This window comes from Protopterus annectens, chromosome 3.part1 (assembly GCF_019279795.1).
Source record: "Protopterus annectens isolate FY-2018-M chromosome 3.part1, PAN1.0, whole genome shotgun sequence".
NCBI classification, from domain to species: domain Eukaryota; kingdom Metazoa; phylum Chordata; order Ceratodontiformes; family Protopteridae; genus Protopterus; species Protopterus annectens.
The window spans coordinates 76,092,739-76,113,676 of record NC_056732.1 but is presented as its reverse complement, the minus strand read 5'-3'; the positions used below and the strand labels follow the sequence as shown (position 1 = coordinate 76,113,676).

Sequence of the window (20,938 nt, the reverse complement as noted above, 5' to 3'; positions counted from 1 at the left end):
GAGGTACAAATGCTTCGAGCTTTGGCGCCATATGCTTCGGAGCAGATGGAGAAGTCAGAACTAAGTGGGAAGTTAAAGATGCCAATGAAATTGTCAGTTCTGAGACTGTCAAGGTCAGTGCCAACAAGTCTGTCAGTGCCGAGGTAGTCAAGATCAGTGCAGAAACTGTTGGTACTGAGAGGGTTGTGACTGTTGGTGCTGAACGCTGTTTTACAACTAGCTTGGGGACCTTACTCTTCGTTTCTGAAGAGATTAAGGAACCGGAGACTTATGCCTTTTGGAGTCTGGTGCCGATGGTGAGCTCAGCACTGAATGACTTCTCTTTTTCTGATCAAATTTAGAAGACTCTGGCCTAGAGAGGGCTTCTTCAAAGGAGGATTTTAATAACCCCTTTCAAATCAACTTATTCTGGCGCTCTGCAAAGGTCCTAGAACTAAAACCTTGGCACACCTTACATTTAGTTTCTAGATGGAGTGCACCCAAACAATATACGCATGAAAGATGCCCATCTGAAATGGGCATCTTTCTTCCACAATCTTGGCACTGCTTAAAACCATATGTGCCTTTCTGCTTCTCCATCATTTTAAAGAGATCATGCACACATTCACACTTGTAAAGGACAGGAAAGAAGAACCTACCAACAATGGTATCAAAAGAGATTACCGAAAAGGTAAAAGGGAAGGTGGGGGGGGGGGGAGATCACACACACACACACACACACACACACACACACACACACACACACACACACACACACACACTAAATAATACAACAAAAATAAAGTATTCTATAATAAAAATATATATTAGATATATAGATCAAATTAAAGCACTTAACTGGAGAGTATCGGCTGATGTGTCTTGGTATCAGCGTGGCAAATGAGATCTGGGGTAATGGAGAGAGGAGCATTATGGGGAGAGTCTTAGCGCAAGAGTTTTTGGCTGGTATGACCCGTACAATGGCTAAGCTGGTTCAGAGGGGTCAGAACTGAGTCCCATTTATCAAGAATGAATAAAGATTGACAACATTGGATCAGTGAGTTTGGAAGAAACACAAGACAATCTCTCAGCTGAAGAGGAAATATTCATAAAGTGTAAAAAGACCAATGAGGGAACTCGGAACATAAGTCTGTAAATTTTAAGCCTGAAGTCTTGATCTTGCCTTAAGCTTCTCTACCTTGTGACAGACATCTTTATTCATCTTCCAAGTACTTGCTTAATTACTGTTTATTTAGAATTTTGGTGAAACATGATTATTTTCCTTTAAAGTAAAAGTAGTATAGGATTTTACATGTCTTGAAATATTCACATCTATTGATTACAGTGGTGTGACATATTTTATGTAGAATTTATGTTTATTGTGTACATAATGCATTGTGAGATTAAAATAGCACAAAATAAACATCTGTTCATTCACGCATTCAGGCAATACTTATAGTTATAGTTTTCTATAAGCATCCATACTTTCAGATGAACAAGAGGACAACATGGGTTGAAGTTCCTCTACTTCATCCCTATTCCCCAACATTTTCTTCTCAAATGAAATGCTGTTTGACCTCTATTAATTATTTTTAGAAAAGTACAGTTGTGTACACTTACCATAAATGTAGATGCTTGAGTGTATTCACTGTTGCAGTCATCACACTTGGGTCATCCTGCCAGGGGTAGCCCTCAGATGGCCCGAATACTACAGGCTTAGTATTTCTGCGTCAGTTGCTGTCACTCCAGGACTGATGTCAGGACGTCAGTGGTATAAAAACAGGCAGCCGATGACATTACATCAGTTTTTCTTACCCAAATGTCAGGAGCCCCCAAATAGGGAGCTAGGCTATGGTGGAATAAAACCACCAGAAGAAAGTAAATACCAAATAGTCCAGTAAAGAGTGAGGATGAGAGAGAGAGAGACACAAGGGGGATGGAGGGTGGGAAACCAGGACTGCAACAGTGAATACACTTGAACATCTACATTTATGGTAAGTGTACACAACTGTACTATGTTCTTCGTGTTTCACTGTTGCAGTTATCACACTTGTCAAGAAGAGTTGGGGCTGGCTAGTATGCCCTGCACGACTGTGGTTGCAAAGCCTGCCCTTGATTTGGAAAAGATAGGCAGGTAGTAATACTTGGTGAAGGTATGAACAGGGCTCCATGTTGTAGCTTCCAGATGTCCCTGGTAGGGACCCCTCTGAGAAAGGTTGCAGAGGTGGAAGTTGCCCTAGTGGAATGTGTTCTGACCTCCTGTGGGGGTGTTTTCCCATGGTGTTTGTAACAGAAATGGATACAGTGTGGAAATGGTTTGTTTTGATATGACCTTGTCCTCTGCCTCTGGTGCAAAGCTGACTAGTAACTGGTCAGATTTCCTAAAGGGCTTAATCCTATTCAGGTAGAATCTGAGCTGTCTGTGCACATCTAAAGAGTGCAGGATCCTTTCCTCCTTATTTTGAGGTTTAGGGAAAAAGGTGGGCAAATTAATAGATTGGTTAAGATCCACACTGGACACCACTTTAGGCATGAAAGTTGGGTTAGTTCTGAGGGAGACCCTGTCAGCATGAAAAATGATGAAGGGTTCCACAGCCATGAGTGCTTGTAGCTCAAACACTCTTCTAGCGGAAGTGATGGCCAGAAGCAAGGCTGTTTTCCAGGAATTTTAACTCTGCTGAAGCTGCATGTTCAAATGGGGGTAGTGTGAGCTTTTCCAACACAAAGTTAAGGTCCCAAGCAGGTGTAGGGGCTGTTCTGGGTGGCCTTAAGTTGTTAGCCCCTCTGAGGAACTGCTTGATGAGAGGGTGTGAAAAGAGAGGTGGCTCTGTGCTGTAATGAGCAGAGATGGCAGAGCCATGGATTTTAATAGAAGAGAAGGATAGGTCTCTGTGAAGTAGGTCTGCTAGGTAATCCAGGATGAGAGGTAAGGAGGGCTGTGCTGGTTCAGCTCCTTTAGCTTGAATCCAGGAACAATACCTTTTCCACCTGTCAGTATAGGATTTTCTAGTGCTGGGTCATCTGGCTTCACGTATAACATCCAAGACCTGCTTTCTTAGGCTGGCCACTGGAGGAGAGGTCAAGGAATAAGGCAGGCTGCCAGGTTCAGGGTCTGCAATTGTGGATGCAAGAACTCTCCCTCCTGCTGAGTCAGGAGAGTTGGAATCTAAGGGAGGTGCCATGGAGGCAACGGTGACAGACTGCGCAGTAGTGGGTACCAGTGTTGGCATGGCCAGTCTGGGGCAATCAGGATTGCCCTTGGTCTTTCCTCCCTTATTTTGAGTAATAAGAAGAGGTAGAGGGGGAAATGCATAGATCGAGAGGTTTACCTATTGGAAGGATAGGGCATCCACTTTCCAGGTCTTGCTGTGAGGTTTCCTGATGCAGAATTTGTTGAGCTGGTGGATGTTGTGGGAGGCAAATAGGTCCACCTTCGGAGTACCCCATTTTTGGGTTGCGAGGCTGAAGGTGTTGTGGTTTAATTGCCACTTATGTAGGTCTAGGAGATTTCTGCTTAAGTTGTCCGCCAGAGAGTTTTTGTTACCTGGCAGGAATTGTGCTAGCAGTTGAATATGCATGGCTGAGGTCATGTTCCAAAGGGTCATGGCTAGCCTGCAGAGTGGGTTCCCCCCTGCTTGTTAATGTACCACATTAATGTGTTGTTGTCTGTTTTGATTAGTAGAGGCCCCAGAGAGAGTAGGAGTCTGAAAGCTGTCAGAGCATGCTGAACAGTTAGCATCTCTTTTTGGTTGATGTGCAGATGAATTTGACTTGGGCTCCAGTGGCCCTGAATGCACCTGTCATCTGGGTATGCACCCCAGGCATATTCGGATGTGACTGTGGTTAGGGTCTGGGCGGCATGGGCTTGTGAAATGGGAAGTCCCTTGTTGTGGTTGCATGCTGCTGCCCACCAAAGAAAATCTTTCCTTAGACAAGGTATCATAGGTATAATAGTTTCCAAGTCCTGAGAATGCTGACACCAAAGGCTCTTTAAGTACCACTGAAGTTTCCTCATATGCAGTCTAGCATATGGAATTAGAAGAATGTAGGAGGCCATGAACCCTAGAGCTTGCAGATAACTGGGTTCTGGTGGTCAGTTGAGAGAAGTAGCCTATCAGATAGACATGTTTTTCTGCAGTAAGGAATGCCATCTGGGATGCTGTGTCCAGGCTTGCTCCCAGGAATACAATTCTCTGACTGGGAACTACTTTGGATTTCTTTTCATTTACAGTGTACCCCAGTGATGTCAGGAGGTCCTTTACAAATGTCAGGTGCTGCAACAGCTTTTCTTGACTGTCTGCCTGAATCCGGCAGTCGTCCAAGTAGAGGTAAATTTGAATATTTTTTGTCTGCAAAAAGCAATGGCTGAAGCCAGGCATTTTGTGAAAACTCTAGGAGCAGTGGATAAGCCAAAGGGAAGTGCAGAGAACTGATAATGCATAGATACTGCCCTGAAACGTAGATATTTCCTGCAAGAGTCTCTGACTGGGCTGTTCAGATAGGCCTATTTTAGGTCTAGGGTGGCTAACCAGGCATCTTTGTGCAGCTCAGGAAGAAGCTGCTGGCGGGTGAGCATTTTTAATTTTGGTACCACCAGAAAGGTGTTTAGAATGGATAGATCCAAGATTGGGCGCCAGGTGCCCTCTTTTCTGGGTACCAGGAAAAGTCTGGAATATGAACCTTGGCCTATCTGGTCTGCAGGAACAGGCTGAATTGCCCTCATGGAGAGCAGGGAATGAACTTGGTTTTGCACCTCTGCCCACTGGTTTGGAGGAAGATCTGGTAACCCTTTTGGGGTTGTCAGTGTGTGGAAATAAAATTTGTACCCCTGGGACACAATGTTGAGGACCCATCGATCGCTGGTTAAGGAGGTCCAGTTTCTTGCATGGGAGGCAAGTTTTCCTCCTAGGGGTACAAGCAGGTGGGCAGAGATAAGAGGTGGACTGAAGAAGTCATTGTGAATTCTTTCCATAAGGGGGTGGCTTAGCACTCCCTGTTTTAGAAGCGGAGGTACTTCATTTGCTTAGATCTCTGCATTCCCTGGGACTGCTGTCTGGGCGGTCTGCATCCCCTAGGTCAAGTCTGAGGGGGCTGGAAAGGACCAATGTTTTGAGGGACAATGCCTACTGATTCTCAGAGGCTGGACTTGCAAAAGGTCTTTAACTGTCTGCATAGACTTGGCTTTTTCTTCCATCTTTTTTAAAACTTCCTCTGCTTTGGTGCCAAACAGATTGTCTTTGTTCAGTGGTGCGTCCAATAGTTTTGATTTGATTTGACATGGTCTGGCAAGGTCTGCTCCTTAAGCCAAGCATGCCTTCTAAGTAAAGAACCTGTGACAACTGCCCTGCAGGATGCTTCTACGGCGTCAAACCCACATTGCAGGGTATGCTTGAAAACTTGGCTTGCAGAATGCATAAGCTCCTGTAATTCTTTATTTTCTGCACAGTCTGGGAAGGTAGATAATTTTTGTTTAATAACTTCCATAGTATGTTGCTGGTATTTCAGCATGTGGAACTGACAATTTATGCTCTAATGGCAAGAGTTGCAGAGGTGTACACTTTTTTTACCCCATTTGTCTAAAGCTCTGGAATCCCTGTCTGAAGGGGTGGGATTCTTAGCTGTGATTCCGTTTATTCCTTTAGGTCCCTGGGAGATGACCTCTGGGTCAGCAGTAGGATTTTGGAAAAGAAATTTGTGTGTGTCAGGGACTCTAATACCAGTCAGGTTTCCTGGGAGCAGGAGGTAGAGTATCAGGAGTTAGACTGGATTCCATAAAAACATCATCCACAACATCCAGCACAGGAGGAATAGCTAAGGGTCTGTGCTGTGGCAAATCTAAAAATTCCCCGAGTCTCTTTTTGGACTGAGGATAATCCTGGCATTCCCAATGGGAATGCTCTCTCAAGGTATGTAAGGTTTCACCAAAAGAAAAATCCTCTGGAGGAGAGGCAGAAGGAAAGGATTCCTCTGCATCTGAAGCCTCATAAGCAGATAAGGGCATGTCTTCATAATCAGAAACCTCAGAGTCGGCAGACTCTTGGTCAGATAAAGCTGCTGGGGACAAGTCTCTTTCTTTTAGCAGGGGTAGGCTGACTTCCCCTAATCAGCATAAGGTCTTCCGCCATTTTAAGCATTTGAGATTGATGCATGGAAGCAGGCACTTGAGCTTGGGTCAATCATTTTGTTAGGCGTGGTTCGTACCCTGGACCTTAAAAACTCTGTAGTTTTAGAAAGAACTGAAGACGTGAAAGAAGTAGTCAGTTTGTGTCGAATATCTGCAGTGAGAAGAACTTCCTCAGAAGCCGGTGCCTGCACAGTGGCTCCGGACCCATTCAAGGTAGAGACATCCGCAGGTTCCATAGTCAAAGAAGAGTCTCGCGGCATACCTGACTTCAAACGGGTCTTGGTAGCGGCCTGCAAATCCATAGAAGCAGGCATCAGGCACTGCGAAAGCACCTCACTGAGTACCGGTGAACTGGAGACTAGCTTAACGAAAGCATTGCTGGTGGTTTTGGACCTGTGCAGTCTGTCTCTGTCTTTATCCTTACGTTTTTTTCAGAAGATCGGTAGTCGGATGGCGAACCGACAGCGAGGGACATCATGATCTGGGCCTGAACAGGTGACGCAGTAAGAATGGAAATCTTGGTGTGGTATTTGCTTTTCACAGGCAAGACAACTGTTAACTTTTTTCTGACATTGTTTAAAGCAAAAAAAAAGGATCCCCAATGAGGTACATAGCTTTAGAAGACTTCAACTTCAATTTTGGAAATGAAAACTCAGGTAGCGGCCGACCGGCACTCGTGCAAACTGCTTCTGCTTCAGGCTCCTCAGCAAGAAAGACTGATGTGATGGCATTGGCTGCCTGTTTTTATACCACTGATGACCTAATGTCAGTCCTGGAGCAACAGCTCTGGTATTCAGGGCGACTGAGGGCTACCCCTGGCAGGATAACCCAAGTGTGATGACAGCAACAGTGAAACACGAAGAACATCTAGGTAATAGGACTTGAGCACTGAGTTTCTTCATTCACTAAACTCCTAAAAGAACACCTATAAAAAGATAATACACACTAATACGCACAAGTTTCACAAGATAAGCCAACTACTGCAAATCTTGCATCTCTCTACTTCTACAACATGGAGTATCTGCACCACTGACATCAACTTTTGCATGCCATCAAAGCTCTGTAGTCATACCTCTCAACTCGCAGGAACTTTGCCTCACTACGGATTGAAATCCCTAAATAGTGACATACATTTGAGTTTAAGAATTCATAACCTTTAGAAAATGCATATTAATGCAAAATAAGAAGTTATGTACCTACCATAACGTTCCATGTTAGTTGTCTTCTCTCGCCTTCTTTTTTACTGGATGGGTTCAGAGCCGATCCTCGGCTCTGACTCGGCACTTGCTAAGCTTGAGAGCTAATTTTACCAGCTCGAGGCAACCCTATATCCCATGATGCAAGGCGGAGACTACCCAGATCTCGTTTGGTAGCTAAGGAAATAGGAATATATTCTTCCAACTGTAAAGGAGGAAGAAAAGTAACAATACTAAAAATGACAATCATCATAATCCTCTGAAAAGGATCAACCTAATCTAGTGACACTAGAAGCTGATTAGCTAGAAAAAAGGATAAAGCCTCTTAATAGAAGAGGCATAATCTTCTCGGTCTGACCAGGCTAGGGGGATGGAGGGCGGGACGCAAGAAAGAAGGCGAGAGAAGACAACAAACATGGAACATTATGGTAGGTACATAACTTCTTAATATTAAGTTGTCAATCTCGCCTTCATTCTTGCTGGATGGGACCGCGTCCCTAGCACCTCTATCCTGGGTGGCTCAATGGAACAGACTCTTGAGAATGGTGGAACCAAAATTCGCTCTGTCTCTGGAGGCCAAGTCTAATTTGTAATGTGAAACAAAGGTATGAGGAGAGGCCCATGTGGTTGCTGCACAAATAGTGTCTATTGGAAGTCTGGCCTGAAAAACTGTAGATGTAGCTAGAGCTCTGGTAGAATGGGCTTTTGGCCTAGAAATCAACTCTTTGCCTCTGAGCTGATAAATGTAAGTAATCACAGAAGACAGCCATCTAGATAAAGTCACCTTAGAAACTGGAAGGCCTTTCCTGTTTTCTGCATAGGATAGAAACAGTTGATCAGATTTCCTAAAATGTTTAGTTTTGTCTAGATAATATCGGAGCTGGCGGTGAACAACAAGACAATGTAATTTTTGTTCCGCTCTATCAGAATAATTTGGGAAAAACACTGGAAGATCAATGGATTGATTTAGGTTCGTCTGCAATGCCACTTTGGGTAAGAAAGACGGATTAGTCCTTAAAGATACACTGTCTTTGTGGAAAATTAAGTAGGGAGGACGAATGCAGAGAGCATGAAGCTCAGATACTCTCTTGGCAGAAGTAATGGCGACTAGAAAGAGTGTCTTCCAAGAAAGAAATTTCAATGAACAGGCAGCCGCAGGTTCGAAAGGGGGGGAGAATCAAGGATGTTAAAATTAAATTTAGATCCCACTGTGGTGGGGGGTCTCTAATCGGAGGTTTAAGTAAAAAGATACCTCGAAGGAATGCCTTGCAAAGTTTATGTGACATAATGTTGTGGTCCAAAAAGCCTATATGAAAATTCGAAATGGCTGCCAGCTGAACTTTTGCTGTGAAGGAAGAGGATCCTGAATGAAAAATCTCAACTAGGAAGTCCAAAACCGAATGAATCGGAGCAGTATAGGGGTCTATGTTCCTAGCTCTTGCCCAGAAGGAGAAACGTTGCCATTTACTAGTGTAAATCCTTCTGGTAGAAGATATTAGGGAAGCTACTATGATATCCCAGACGGGATTAGAAATCATAGGGAGCCTGGCTAAGGCTGGAAGTGGAGCAACCAAGCAGTGAGGTTGAGAGAAGGTATGGATTGGTGCAGTTGCCCTGACTGGTGCGTCAGAAGATCTGGAACCGGGTCCAGATGCCATGGCTGTACCAAGAGATAACGATGTAGGAACGGAAACCATATCTGTTGAGGCCAATAAGGGGCAATGAGAATCAACTTGGCTCTCAAGGTGGTTGCTTTCTGAATTACTTGAGGTATCAGCGGAAAGGCATAAAGAAGTTCCCGGGGCCAATCTTGGGTTAGAGCGTCTCTGGGGGGATGGCCTGGAAGGGGGAAGAGGGAGAAGAAGTCTGGGCATTTGCTGTTTTGAGGTGTAGCAAAAAGGTCGCAGCAAGGAAGGCCCCACTCCTGAAAAATCTCTTCCGTCACTGATTGTTTGAGAGACCACTCGTGAGGCATGAGAATAGCTCTGCTCAACCTGTCCGCTATGATGCTGGATTTCCCGGGGATATGTGTTGCTATCAGAAACTGCTGAGAAAAGATTGCCCATTGCCAAAGTCTGAGAGCCTCTCGACACAGTGGATAGGACTTGGTTCCGCCCTGTTTGTTGATATACCACACTACGGACATATTGTCCGTTTGGACTGCAATAGTTCCCAGGGGAAGAGAGTCGTTCAGGGCTTGCAACGTTAAAAGCACTGCTCTCATCTCTAGGACATTTATGTGCAGATGGTATTCATAAGGTTGCCAAGTGCCATGGACCATCCTGCCCTGATAATGCCCCCCCACCTGATCAGGGAGGCGTCCGATGTAACCGTGGCGACCGGGGCAGGAGGAACAAAGGGTCTGCCCTGATGGACTTGAGGGGACGATATCCACCAGGTCAGATGCCTTTTGCAAGTTGGAGTGATTATGATCCTGTGATTCATGGGTAGTTGTTGAAAGGACCATTGGGCGAATAGCATCCATTGTAGAAGACACATGTAAAAACGGGCGAAGGGAAGAAGTGTTATGGCGGCCGCCATAAGACCCATTACTTTCAGAGCAAATCTGGCCTGAATTTTGTAGCTGAGAAGAATCACCTGGACGTGACTTTGAATGTCCAAGATCCTTTGGTCTGTTAACTTTGCTGAAAGTTGTACAGTGTCCAATTTTGCACCTATAAAAGTAATAGATTGACAAGGCGACAAGGCAGATTTTTCGAAATTTATAGAAATCCCTAGCCCTCTGCAAATGTGAATGGTGTAATCTCTGGCCTGGAGAAGTTGATGCCTGGTGGTGGCAGTGAGGAGCCAGTCGTCTAGATATGGAAACACCTGGAATCCTTGACGTCTCAGGTGAGCCGTAACCACTGCCATACATTTGGTGAACACTCTGGGGGCTGTAGTGAGCCCAAAAGGCAGGGCCCTGAATTGGAAGTGACTGGTCCCCAGCCGAAAGCGGAGAAATCTTCTGGAGCGCCTGTGAATTTTTATGTGATAGTACACATCCTGAAGATCTACCGAGCACATCCAATTGTCCTTGCCCAGAAAGGGTAGAATGGACTGAAGCGTGATCATCCGGAATCTTGTTTTCTTTACAAACTTGCTTAGTTTGCTCAGATCTAATATTGGTCTCCAGTCCCCTGTCTTTTTTGGAACTAAAAAGAACCTTGAGTAGATTCCGGATCCTATTTGGTCTGCTGGGACTGGCTGGATGGCTCTTTTTGCTAGCAGTCTTGATATTTCTGGTACTGCTAGTTCCCTTAGACCGGGTGGAACGTCTGGAAGGGTTCCCTTTTGCTGAATTGGGGTTTGAATAAAGGGAATTTTGTAACCCTCGGATATAATCGACTGTACCCATTTGTCTTGAGAAAGGGAAAGCCAGGCTATTGGGTACAGCGATAATCTTCCCCTGACTGCCTCCGAAGGTGGACAATCAGGCAACATCTCAGGGATGCTGGAAGGGTTTGACAGAAAGAGGCTCTCTGCTACCCTGATTCTGCGGACCCCCTCTGCCCCTAGGGCGGCGTCTGTTGTTGTTACCCCCTCTGCCTCTGGGGGTAAATTGACCTTGTGCGTCAGGCGTGACTCCTTGAGATTTGCGGAACCACATTTTCCCTCCCTTCTAACCTTTTGGGTAAGGTCTTGAAGGGGTGGAGAAATTGACTCCTACGGCAGAAAGAGTCTTGCCATCCTTTTCGCATCTAGTCAAAGTGTCTTTCACTTGAGGCCCGAACAAGGTCGAACCATCAAAAGGGGAGTTTGTGAAAGACGCCTTGAAGGGGTCTGCAAAATTACAAAGCCGCATCCAGGACTGACGCCTTAAAGCCACTCCTGTGCCTGCGGCCCTACTCGCTCCATCGGCTGCATAAGAAATGAAGAAATGAGCCACATGGAGGAGTTAACAATGGAGTTAAGGATTTCTAGCTGTGAGCTAATCTTATCCTGAGACCCAGCAGCTGACGGATCCTGTAAAACTTCTCCCAACTCTTTAAGAACATCTCTTTGAAGGTGGGTGAAGTGACACAAGTAGTTCAGCGATCGCATGGCAAAGGTCGCTGAAGAAAAAATCCGCTTGCCGTACCTGTCCATAGTCCTAGAATCCTTGTTAGGAGGATGGACAGGTACTGAAGGATCAGCTAGTTCCTTCTTGGTGGCTGCTGCCACCACCATGGCATCAACCGGGACACCCTTTGTCAAATATTGCCTATCTGGTGGGGCCGTAATAAATTTAGAAGGCCTCCTAGGAATAGGTTCCACCAAATCCGGGGCCATCCACGCCTTCCGAGCCATTACATCCATAAGAGGATCGAAAGGCGGAGACAGGTGGAGGGTCGAGATCCGAACGCCTCCAGGTATACTGACTCGTCCTCGGAAGGATTAAGGGAGGGCCAGTTCCCCCTCTGCTTAAGGAGTTCAAGTATGTCTGAGAAAGAGACATCCTCAGAGGAGGACCTTGGGGATCCCTCCGACTCATCCAAGTCAGTATCAGATGTAATAGACTCGGGGGAATCTAGATGTTTCCTCTTACATGTCCTCTTACACGGGGGTTCACCTGATGGATCAGGAGAAGCCTCGGAAGAGGAAGATATTCCCAATGGGGAAACCTGAGGTGTTGGATCTCTGGGTCCGGGAGCAAGAGAGTGGGAAGACACTTCAGCAGGCACTGTAGTGGGAGGAGCTGATGGAACTGACCGTTGACTACGCCCAGGGGCTAGTACACTCCTCATCACCTCAAAGGCTCCCCCATCAGAGAGACCAGAAGGTTCCCGCTCCGAAGATATAGGAACTCCAGGCCTCACCGAGAGGGAAGGCTCCGAGGCAGATGTCGGGGCTGAGCTCACCAACGCCGAAGCCCCGAGAGGGAGAACGGGGTCGGACAAGGGTCCGATGCCACTCGCCCCCTCGGAGCCGACGCGAGAGACCAGATGTTCGGATCCCTCCAATGAAAGCCTCAAGGAGGAAATCGGAGCAGAGGACGACGGAGCTGCAAGGGGTGGTATCGGCTCCGAAGCTACAACAGTCATGGCTCCGAGGAGCTCCGGCTCCGAGCTCTGTAAGAGAGTCGAAGGAGGAATGTTAGGTGGATGAGAAATAGCTACCATCTGTTGAGACGGGCTATGGAGCATTTGGGCCAATGACTGAGACTTTAATAGTCTACTCACCACTCTCTCGAGGTCGTGATCAGACAGCCTGGACGACCGAGAAGAACGGCTCCGATGGCTCCGCTCCAACAGCAAGGGTGATCTCGGAGCCGAACGTATCGATTCCAATGAGGGGGATCGAGATCTCTTTTTAGAGATGGTTGGAGCTGAAGGAGCCGAGGATACGTCAGCTCCAGCTGGAGTCGACACTGAGTGTCCAGATTTGGCAGTATCGGCGCCGGATGGAGCCGATACTGTGACTTCTAGCAAGGAAGGATCGGCTCCGGCCGGAGCCGATTTCGACACTAAAGAAGTTGAACCAGTAGCCGACGGCTTGGGACTTGCAGCCGAAGGCTTAACAGGTTTCGAGGGCTTCCCCAGAGCCGACTTAGTCGGGGAGCTCTCAGGCTTTAATAAGCCCCTCAATATTAACTTATTTCTGTGCTCCTGCAGGACACTTGGGCTGAAGGCATGACAGACAGCACAAGAGTCCTGCAGGTGCAGAGGTCCCAGGCAGTAAACACAAGAAGTGTGACCGTCTGTCAGCACGAGTCACACATATTGAAGCCTGAGACCTTTGTGTCCTTCGACATAACTGTGTCGAGGGAACACAAGTTGACAGGAAAAAAACAAACACACACACACAAATAACACCCAATCCAAAAAATCTAAACTTAACAGGGATACAACACTCAAACAGACACAAAAATCCCTGACAGGAAAAATTAGGAAAGGGAAAGGCCTAAGGCCTAACCTAGGGAAGGGGATAAATAACCCGAGAAAAAGGGAATACTAACGGGAATAGGGTTAAAATAAACGTTAAAGTTCACAAAACTACTAAGGATATGAAAAATAAAAGGGATGAGACTAAAAGTCTTATTATAAGAAAAACTTACCTAGAGCTGGTAAAAGAGGCACCTCGTTAGCGAAGCGGCAAACGAGATCTGGGTAGTCTCCGCCTTGCGTCATGGGATATAGGGTTGCCTCGAGCTGGTAAAATTAGCTCTCGAGCTTAGCAAGTGCCGAGTCGGAGCCGAGGATCGGCTCCGAACCCATCCAGCAAGAATGAAGGCGAGATTGACAACTTAACATCCTGTTATTCTAGGAACTTTCTAAGTTTATAAGAGCAATATTTGTCTTAATTTTCACATTATCACAAACTGAGGCATTTATCTGTGTACAGATTACCTAGTTTTTCTTTTCTTTCCACTCCTCTGTTATCAGCTTTGTTTTTTGCATTTTTTTAACAGTTGCTGTATTTTGTACTAATATTATTTTTCTTCCCAGCTTCGCCTTTTAATTCTACTTTCCGTGGATCCCCACCAAGCCAAGTTCGATCTATTGACCTGCAGTGCTCTTTAACAGAACCAGGCAACCTTGGAATGAGTGTTATTTTCAAAATATACAATAAGTATGTTTTATCCTCCAGACAAAATTAATTGCTAGCCCTTGTTTAATTTCTATTTTTAAGTACAGCACTCCATCACGGACGTTAGCTTGCCCCCTCCCCATACTGTACTTCCTAACAGCAGTCTCCCTTTGCAAGCTGTTTCAACTATTTGAAAACCCTGCTGTTTTTCTAGTATTACTAAACCCTTTCTCCTATAACTTGTGGGCTTTCTAAATCCCACATACTCCTGGTTACAAGTGTTTATTTTATTTCAAAAGAAAGGTATGCAAAACAAGTAAGTCCAAAGTACCTACTGATTTTCCTTATTGTTTCAGAACATTAGCTGCCCCCCCCCATTCTGTACTTCTAACTGCAATCTGTCTTTATATGCTATACTATTTGTATGCTCTGCTGTTTCTCTACTTCTACTAAACCTTTTATCTTATAAATTCTTGTCTTCCTAATTTCCACATAACTCCTTGGTAAAACTGGCGTATTTTATTTCAATAAGACAGGTATGGAAAACCAGCAAGTCAGAGTACCTACTGCCTTTTCTTATTGTTTCTGTAGACTTCCATATCTCTGAAATCAGGGCCAGCCCTTTACATCATACTATTGGCTATCCACCACTTTTCTGGTCTATTCTGATCCTACCCCTCCCCACAAGAACAACTGCAGCCTAATCAGGGCCAGCCCTTTTCATTATAACCTATAAACCTACTGATAGTCTTCCTTCATCTTTTGCCCGCTACGCTCCCCTCCCTTCCCCCAATTCTCACCCGCCTCCTGTGGTCCTACCTTTATTACAAACAGAAACCCCTCCCACCCTTCAACCTATAACATCACCACACCTATACGTCCTCCTACAACTTCTCACTACTATCCCTCCTACTCAGCTTATATGTACAAGCACACCATACCTATACTCACTGCATGCACACTCCTTGCATACATCACATCTTACCAAACCTCCACCATTCCTGCACTCAACCACTACCACCGTATCACCACGCACACCACCACTCATACCCCACCTCTACTCTACTACTCTCTCATCAGGTCAACAACCTTCCCAATACACCCTCTATGTAGACTACAGACCACAATACCTAAACTAAAAACAACCCCACAACCTAACATAACCCTGCCACCATACCTATTACCCACAGAACACCATCAAAAAAACTTCCCTTATAAGCAAGCATATACAGAAATTGATAAAACTAATAATCTCATCCATATCCAGCCTAGCATTCAGTGGAGACATCCATCCTAATCCTGGTCCCTCTATCTCCATCCCCTCCCCTCATAATCAGACTACAAACCACATCTCCCAAATCACAGCCAATAGAAAGCCAACCAACCTCCTTCTGATAAGCCTAAATATTAGAAGTATATGCAACAAGGTGCATGAATTCCATGCCACCATAGACTTCTACTCCCCTGATGTAGTGATCCTTACAGAAACATGGTTAAAACCACACATTACTAATGAGCAAATCCTCCCTACCGGTTACAATATACTAAGAGTAGACCGACTAAACAAAAAAGGAGGTGGTACAGCTATAATATTTAAGCAGCATCTAGACATCCAGATCTTAAAGTTAGCAGCTCCCCAAATTGGTAAGGAAGAAATAATATATACCAACCTTAAAATAAACCAAAATAAAACCCTAAACATAATAGGTTGCTACTTCCCACCCGGCCACAACATCCCTCCACTTGAAAACCTTCTCAGCTGGACTACCCACCACCTACCCCAAGAAACTTTAATTCTAGGAGACTTCAACACTGACTGGCAATCCTGCTCTAGCAACCACCCAACCCATCATGTAAATCTTCATGGCTTCACCCAACTAGTCCAGTCACCTACTAGGATAAATAACTCCAACAAACACACTATCCTTGACTGAATACTAGTCAATAACAGCCCCCAGTCATATATAGCAGGCTACTTATCTGACAGCCTCAGTGATCACTCCCCATCCTTTCTACTAAGAAAACACCTTTATAAAGCAAAGCCCATCATCTACCGTCAAATACGCAAAAAAACTAACTTCAACCCTCTCTCATTCAGCTCATCCCTAAAAGACTGTAACTGGCAACCTCTAAAATACCTCAAACTAGATGACGCAGTTGACTACTTTAATAAAACATTCCTAAGCATCCTTAATTACCACGCCCCCATAAGATGTTCCCGAACGAGAGTCCAACAATCCACATGGCTACAAAAAACTCCAAGTCTGAAATAAAAAACAGGGATAAAGCGTGGGACAACTGGCACAAAACCAAAACCCCCTCTACTAGGCAAAAATTCCTAGAACTACCCAATAGAACCAAAAAGCTTATAAAACAGGACAAAATCCAATACTACCAGTCTGCTCTTACCTCCTCCCAACACAACCCCAAATAATTCTGGTCTTCAATAAACTCCATCCTCCACCCAGGTAAAGTAGGTACACCCACTCCTAACTTAACTCACTCCTCCTCTGAAAATATTGCTACCTCTTTCAACAATCACTTCACACAAACCGTACTATCACAAGATAGACAACACAATTCCCCCCCCCATAAACCCACACTATCAACTAGAACTAACAGATGCCAGGTGCCCTCTTGGATGGCTAAATTTGGATAAATGCCAAAGTTTCCAAATAGAGAGCAAACACACAAGATAAGCATGTATGTACATATATACAAACAAATACACCATAATAGATCCCCCCCAAGCTAGCTGAAGATTGGCAAATACCCTAGGAGTACCTCAGAGGGGAAGGAGGGTGGGTAATCCTGACTGCAGATGCATTCCTCTCGGACATCTACATTTATGGTAGGTACAAAACTGTACTATGTCCTTCAAGGATGCATCTGCAGTCTTTACAAATGGGTAGAATACCATAGCTAAACTAGGGAGGAGGAAATGAGAAGAGATTATGGTGTAGTTAGGATCCCTTGCAAAACAGCAGTGGCAAAACCAGCACGGGATCTAGAGTATAGAGGTAAGTTATAATGCTTGGCAAATGTATGCACGGAGGTCCAAGTAGCAGCCTCTATAATGTCCTTGGTAGCCACTCCTCGAAGAAAGCTGTGGTAGTGGCTGTAGCCCTTGTGGAGTGAGGCCTGATGTTCTCTGGAGTTTTCTTTCCATGGTAGGAGTAACAAAATCTAATGCAATTTCCTATCCATTTGGAGATTGTCTGTTTAGAAATTGGTTTTCCTTCCTTTCCTGTTGCATATGCTACCAGAAGCTGGTCAGTTTTTCTATTGGTTTTTGTCCTGTCCAGGTAGTAGCGTAATTGTCTGTGTACATCCAAGGTATGTAAGAGCCTCTCTCCCCTGTTCTGTGGGTTGGGGAAGAATGTAGGAAGGTGGATAGCCTGATTTAAAGAGACTCTGGATACCACCTTAGGCATAAATGTAGGATTTGTTCTCATGGACACTCTATCTTGATGGAAGATCAGGAAGGGTTGCACTGCCATTAATGCCTGTAGTTCAGAGACCCTTCTTGCTGAAGTTATTGCTAGCAGGAAAGCAGTCTTCCAGGATAAGTATTGTAATTCTGCTGTTGCTGCTGGTTCGAAAGGAGGAAGAGTCAGTTTTTCTAGCACAAAGTTCAAGTCCCATGCTGGCAATGGAGGTTTCCTGGGAGGTTTTACATTTTTAATTCCTCTCAGAAACTGTCTGAGCAGAGGATGCGAGAAGACAGGAGGATCCAAGCTGTATTCTGCTGAAATAGCTGATGCATGTATCTTGATGGAGGAATAGGACAGGCCTGTATGGTAGAGTTCCGCCAAGTACTCCAGGATGTTGGCTATGTTCACTAGTGTCACATCTTGCCCCTTTGCAGTACTCCAGATGAGATATCTTTTCCATTTTGCTGCATAATTCTTTCTTGTTGAAGGTCTACGAGCCTCCAGGATTATGTCTTTAACCCTTTGGGATAAATTTGGGTTAATTGCTGTTATGTAATGTTCCAGGCAGTTAGCTGCAGAGTTTTTAGGTTTGGATGCAGGATGTTGTAGTTGTTCTGTGTTAGCAGTAATGGGATCAGGGGCAGTGTCCATATTTGTTCCCGGGACATGCTCCTCAGCAGAGGATACCAATGTTGTCTTGGCCAGTTTGGGGCTATCAGAATGATCCTCGGACGTTCCTCTTTTATCTTCAGAAGTACCTTGTGCATCAAAGGAAGTGGTGGGAATGCGTATGCTGTCAGGCTTTTCCAACTGAAAGAGAGGGAGTCCACCTTCCAAGCAAGTGGGTGGTAAGTCCTTGTGCAGAATTTCTTCAACTGGTGATCGAATGGGGATGCAAACAAGTCTATTTGTGGTAATCCCCATTCCCTTGTGATGGTTTTGAAGATGTCCGGATGCAGCATCCATTCGTGGGCATCTGTTGTAGTTCTGCTTAATATGTCTGCTAGAATGTTTTCCTTCCCTGGTACATAAATTGCCTGTAACTGAATGTTGCAGCTCAGAGCCACATCCCATAGGTCCAGTGCCAGCCGGCATAGAGGGTATGAGTGTGTGCCTCCCTGTTTGTTGATGTACCACATAACTGTGGTGTTGTCTGTCCTTATCATCAACTGGCCTTCTTGGAGAAAAGGTCTGAATGCCTGGATTGCCAATTTCACTGCCATCATTTCTTTTAGATTTATGTGCAGATGCAGCTGGTCTTGAGTCCATAGGCCTTGAATGCACTTGCCCAGCATGTGTGCCCCGCATCCGAGGTCTGAGGCATCTGTCGTGATGGTTTGTCTTGGTTGACTTTTGCAGAAGGGCAATCCTGTGTTTGATTGGCAGGCCTGAGCCCACCATAGGAACTCCTGTTTCAGGCATGGGATCATTGGAATTTTGGTTTCTAGGCTGTGCTTGTGCTGGGACCACAAATTCTTTAGGTACCACTGTAGCTTTCTCATATGCAGCCTGGCATGAGGGACCAGTATTATGCAGGATGCCATGAAACCTAGAGCTTGCAGCACTTTTCTTGCAGTTAGATGGTTCTGCTTTGTTAATGCCAAGAAGTAGAGAGGAAGTTGCTCTTTCTTTTCTGCAGTTAGAAATGCCATTTGTTTTGATGTGTCCAGTTCTGCACCCAGAAAGGTTATTCTTTGGGATGGAATCAGCCTTGACTTTTTTGTATTGGCTGTATATCCCAGGGCTTGCAGCAGGTAGATGAGTGTTTGTAAGTCTTCTGTTAGTTTGTTTTGTGGTCCGCTTGTATCAGGCAGTCGTCCAGGGAGGGATAGATTTGGATCGCCTGAAGTCTGCAATGAGCGATTACTGATGCCAGGCATTTCGTGAACACTCTGGGCAGTAGATAAGCCAAAGGGCAATGCTGAGAATTGATAATGCTCTGATCCTGCAAGAAATCTGAGGTATCTTCTGCAAATTGGTCTTATGGGGACGTGCAGGTATGCCTCCTTCAGATCTAGAGTTACCAGCCAAGACTCCTTGCCCAGCATGGGAAGAAGCTGCTGTAGGGTCAGCATTTTGAATTTTGGAACAATGAGGAATGTGTTTAAAGTGGACAGGTCTAGAATAGGCCTCCATTTGTTTTCTTTTCTTGGTACCAGGAAGAGTCTGGAGTAAAATCCCTTTCCTTGCTCCATAGATGGTACCTTTTCCACAGCTCTCATTCTTAATAATTGAGATATTTGCTTTAGAGCTTCTGCCCTTTGAGTAGGTGGAAGGTTTGGCATTCCTCTCTTTTCTGGTAGAGTATGGAAATGGAACCTGTAACCTTGGTCTATAGTTTGCAAAATCCATTTTTCTCTTGTAATGCAGTGCCAGTTTCTTGAAAATAAGGTTAGCTTTCCGCCTAAGGGTGCTTCTAGTTGTTCCCTGGTAGGCGGTGCCACCGCCAAGTCACTGTGATTGAGTTGTTGTAGTGGTGGTGGCTGTATCCGTGCCTCGTTGGTTGTTACCCTGCCACTGGCGACCCCTGTAGGCACCCCTGGATTGGTTTCTGCCTCTAGAGCGCCTATTCCTGCCTCTTTGTGCCTTAGAGGATTCTGGAAAGGACCAATTCTTGGAGGGCCAGTTCCTGCTAAACCTTGGAGGTTGAACTTGTAAGAAATCTTTCACTGTTTGCACAGATTTTGCTTTCTCTTCCATCTTTTTCAGTACCTGCTGTGCAGGGGAACCAAATAAATTGACCTTGTCCATAGGTGCATCCAAAAGCTTAGATTTGACATGGTCTGGTAATGCCTGTTCTTTCAACCATGCATGCCTCCTGATAACTGTGCCAGTCATGGCTGATCTAAAGGAAGCCTCCAGTGCATCATAGCCACATTTTAAAGAATGGTTACTAACCTGCTGTATGTTATGTACCATTTCTTGAACATACTTTTTATCTAAAGATTCTTCAGAGGACAGCTTTTTAGTCAACTGGTCAAGCATAAACTCTTGATATTGAATCATATGAAATTGGCAGTTGAAAGCTCTAGCTGACAAAGTAGCCGAGGTGTAAACTTTTTTACCCCATCTCTCTAAGGACCTGGATTCCCTTTCAGAGGGAGGGTTTTTAGAAGAAGTAGCGGCTACAGCTTTAGGACCCTGGGAGATAGTCTCTGGATCTGCAAAAGGAGCCTTATATAAGTGGTGATGAGTGTCCGGGACCCTGTAGTACCTATCGGGCTTAGCAGGAGCCGGAGGTAAAGAATCAGGAGCAGTGCAAGCATCATTAAATGCATCATCAACAACAGACAGAACTGGAGGTATAGCTAAAGGCCTATGCTGTGGCAAATGTAGAAAGGTCCTAAGCCTTTTTCTAGAGTCTGAGAAATCTTGGCCCTGCCACTGAAATTGTTCCCTCATAGCATGCAAGGTTTCCCCAAAGGAAAATTCCTCAGGAGGAGAGGCTGAAGGGATGGACTCCTCAGCATCAGAGTCTTCGTAAGGAGAATAAGAAGCCTCAGGAAGGTCTGTATGTTCTGAGTCATCAGAGGAATCATCTGTGGATACTGGCTCAGGGGGCTCTCCTCTAGGCCTCTTTTCTGGAGGAGGGAGAGGCCCTGTCTGGATGAGGCTGGGCTCCACAATTAAAGAGATGAGATCCTCAGCCAAAGAAAGCATGTGGGAGCTGGTGCTGGGCCTGTGAGAAGGGGGCT

The 20,938-nt window shown here is 45.3% G+C and overlaps 1 protein-coding gene across 1 annotated transcript in view; it reads right to left on the bottom strand.

Moving 5' to 3' along the window:
• FAM91A1 (family with sequence similarity 91 member A1) overlaps positions 1–20,938 on the bottom strand; it is a 1,899,235-nt gene that overhangs the window by 28,204 nt on the left and 1,850,093 nt on the right. The window lies entirely within an intron of this gene.